Genomic DNA, 4,058 nt, shown 5'->3' with positions numbered 1-4,058 from the left:
CGGGGGCTTCTTCGCCGCCCCTCCCCCCGCTCCCCTCCCGGCTTCCCGGGAGATGCACACGCGCGTGGGGAGGCTGAGGACTGCCTCTGTGCGTGCGCGCGCGCGCGTGTGTGTCTATGTATAGATACACACACACACACACACACGTATATACACATACATACACACACACACGTATATACACATACACACACACGTATATACACATACATATACACACGTATATACACACACATATATACACACACACACATATATACACATACATACACACACGTATATACATATACACATACACACACATACACACATACATACATACACACATGTATATACACATACATACACACACACACGCACACACACATACACACGTATATACACACACACGTATACACAGACACACACGCACACGCACACACACAGGGCCAGGCCTCAGACTCAGGACACAGAACCGCCTCAAGCCAAAACATTGCAACTCGGAACTGATTTTCCCACAGGAAACAGTGTTGTAAACGGGGGGTTGGTTTCCGAGCCAAGGCCGGATGGTACCCCGTTTTCACCAACCCCCCCACCCCAAATTTTGCACCCAATCGGCTATAGATGAGTAACACCGCTACAGTAATGTGTTTATATTGTAAATAGGCATCCTATTGATTTGGAAGGACTCCTTTGAGGCAACTTTGCTGCACTTTTTGAAGGGCTCCTGGTTGGACTTCTTGAAGGGGTTTTGTCGGGAGTCTTCTCAGGCTTCTCGGCTGTAGGTCTTCTGGAGTCTTGTCTGCTTTCTTAAGGAAAGTGTCCAAGGAAGTTTGGACAGATGGGAGATAGGCGACGCAGCGAACTTGTTCACTGGCGTGGCGTGGCATCGGATCAAGCGCTGTAAAGTCAAAACTGGCATCAGAAAGGTCAAACAGGGTGCCAATGTATAAACATTGTAAGTGCAAAAGGTTGAAACTCAAAACGTTTGTGTGTGTGTGTATATGTATATGTGTATATATAGATGCATAGATTCATAGATGTTAGGGTCGGAAGGGACTTCAACAGATCATCAAGTCCGACCCCCTGCCTGGGCAGGAAAGAGCGCTGGGTTCAGACGATCCCAGCCAGATGCCCATCCAACCTCCTCTTGTAGACCCCCAGGGTAGGGGGGAGCGCCACCTCCCTTGGGAGCCCAGTCCAGACCTTGGCCACTCTAACTGTGAAGAAGTTCCTCACAACATCCAGTCTAAATCTACTCTCTGCTAGCTTATGGCCATTATTTCTTGTGACCCCCAGGGGCGCCTTGGTGAGTAGAGCCTCCCCAATTCCCTTCTGCGCCCCCATGATGAATTCATAGGCAGCCACAAGGTCGCCTCTCAGCCTTCTCTTGCGGAGGCTGAAGCGGTCCAGGTGCCCCAGTCTCTCCTCGTAGGGCTTGGCCTGCAAGCCCTTCACCATGCGAGTGGCCTCCTCTGGACCCTCTCCACGTTGTCCACGTCCCTCCTGAAGTGCGATGCCCAGAACTGGACGCAGTCCTCCAGCTGCGGCCTGACCAGAGCCCGATAGAGGGGAAGTATCACCTCCTTGGACCTGTCTGTCATGCATCAGCAGATGCATGATAAAGTGTATGTGTGTGCGTGTGTGTGTGTCAATTGCGTCCAAGGCCAAATTAGCCAAAACTGATTCCAAATCCAAGAGTCCAGAACCGTAAGTGGCCGCTAAGCCAACCCAAGCAGGGTGTGCGGGGCTCAGGGCAAACCAGTTTGTGCAGGGCCCACCCCCACCCCAATCCCTGCATGCAAAGATGCCGGTGGGGGGAGGGCAGCGAGTGGCCAGATGCAAAGCTGGTGGCGGCGGTGCAGAGTTGCGACAGCCACTCCACCAGGCTCTGCCTGGGCCCCCAAAGCACAGGGCCTGGGGCTGTCACCCTGATTCCACCCCCCCCGGGATGGTCTTGAGTGGCCTTACTACTGGCAAACATCCTCCACTCTCACCTGGGGCTTCAGATGTTTCCAAAATCTTTGGCAGTCATCCTACATGCAGGCCCAAGCCCGGAGGTTTGGGGTTCAGATGCCCGCAACTTTTGTTTGCCCTCAGCCGAATGGCCCTTGGAGCAAGCAAGGCAGGGGACTCACGTTTCCATAAACTGGGCTGAAAGCCTCTGCATCTCAGCGGGTACCGAACCACGCCAGGAGAGCAGTTCTCCTGCAAGACAGTTCAGGAAAACTGCTTTCTTGGACACAGATACATGGTATTTCCCCGGCCAGGTTAAGAAGCCACGACGCTTGATGCTTCAAGGGAGAAATGCTTTATTTTGTAGATTCATAGACACCAGGGGCTGAAAGGGACCTCGCAAGATCATCGAGCCCAGCCCCCTGCCAGAGGCAGGGAGTCTGCAGGGATCAAGTGAAGTCTGCAAGGATCAAGTGATCCCCTCAAGATAAACATCCAGACGCCTTTTGAATGAGTCCAGAGTAGGTGCTTGCACTCCCTCCAGGGGAGTCTGTTCCAGACCCTGGACACCCGGACTGTGAAGAAGTTTTTCCTTATGTTCAATCTCAATCGGACTTCTCGGAGTTCGTGGCCGGTGGAGACGGGCAGCCACTTGGCTGAGGTGGCCGCGCCGCTGGAGTCGGTGGCTTCTTAAGTCGTGACATCAGCGTCCATTTTCTTGATGTCGGTGTGTCCGTGTAGCGTTTCCTCCGGCTGCCACTGTTGCCAAGCTGGGAGAAGAGCATTTGTTTTGGGAGTCGAGAGCATCATCTGGTGCAGAAAAGTTGGTGTTTGAGGATCACCTGCTCAGTGCTGACTGCGGCAAGGCTTTTAGAATTGGCTTTGATGAACCACCCAGGAAATGCAGCTGCTTCTGGGGTGGAAGGAGGAAGGTAACGACAAGGAGGGCTGGAAAAAGGGCCTGGATGACAGTGAAGGGCATGGGGCTGGTCAGAGGCTGCACGACCCAACTAAAGCCCCCTTTTCCTGCTGTTTGGAAAGACCCCATAAGTCACACAGCACTGGTACTCCCCATGTAAGGGAGTTTCAGTAATGCTGTTTTTCATTCTTTTTTGGGTTTTTTGCTTGAGGTGCCTTATCTGGAAGACTCCTAAAAGCAAAAGAAAGAAGCAGGGGTGGTTGCTCTGTTTCAAAGAGAACTGAGCCTGATGCCACTCACAAGCCTGATACCAGTCACATCTCTCAGGAGCGGGCAAACACCGACTGCTGTGCCAGGCTATGCGCCATACGTTTTCACCACAGCGCAGCATTTAGGTTAGGAGGTGGGGGAGTTTGCCACTCAAACCTTCAGCCTCTTCTCGTGACTTCAGGGTTAATGAAAGCTGTCAGTGGACTTTGCTGGAAACCTTTTATGGAGGGAGCAAGTCAAACTGGCCCTCCAGCATTGCTCAGCCCTGCTGTTAAATACCCAATGCTTGCAAGCTTCAACAGGAGCAAGCAGGTTGAGAAGAGGTCAGGCTTTTCAGCAGGCAGTGCCACTAGGGGAAGGGTGCTGGGCAGTCCCAGGTAGGATGGGCCACCGAGGGTGGTGTAAATCTCTGTGAGGCCTGGATCCAATCCAGCAGACAAGTGCCTGCGGCAGCCAGACCCTCAATGATAACTTTGAACCAACTTTGTGGAGTTCACCTGCATCCACGCTCAAAGCTCTTCTGGGCTGGCAGAGCCCTCCCGTCTGCCAGCAGAGTTAAACCACATCAGCTGCATGGAGTAACACTTTGGCTACTGCCTGGCAGCTGGCAGAAAGTGTGTGTAGACATCCTGGCACCGTCTAGCTTCTGTGGTCCCTTCAGTAGCTGGTGCCTTCCCAGGGTGTGCTTTGCACTTTGGCAGCCCAGCTCCCCAGTGAAGGTGTGTGAAGGCACTAGAAGGGCACTAGGTGAGCACTCATGCTGCACCAGAAGCAGGAAAGTATAGACGAGGGGTGGACAATTATTTGGGCTGGAGGGCCACTTAAGGAGTGTTAGGGAGCTGCAGAGGGTGCGGTGGGGATGGGAGGGGAGTGCTGACTCAGCCGTGGCCCCCTTCATGGCTGTTTACAGCACCCCATGCAGCAGGCAAGGGAC

Source organism: Crocodylus porosus, unplaced genomic scaffold (genome assembly GCF_001723895.1).
Source record: "Crocodylus porosus isolate Cpor-Errol unplaced genomic scaffold, CroPor_comp1, whole genome shotgun sequence".
Taxonomy (NCBI): Eukaryota; Metazoa; Chordata; order Crocodylia; family Crocodylidae; genus Crocodylus; species Crocodylus porosus.
The sequence above is the reverse complement of the archived record's forward strand: the minus strand, read 5'-3'. Positions refer to the sequence as shown.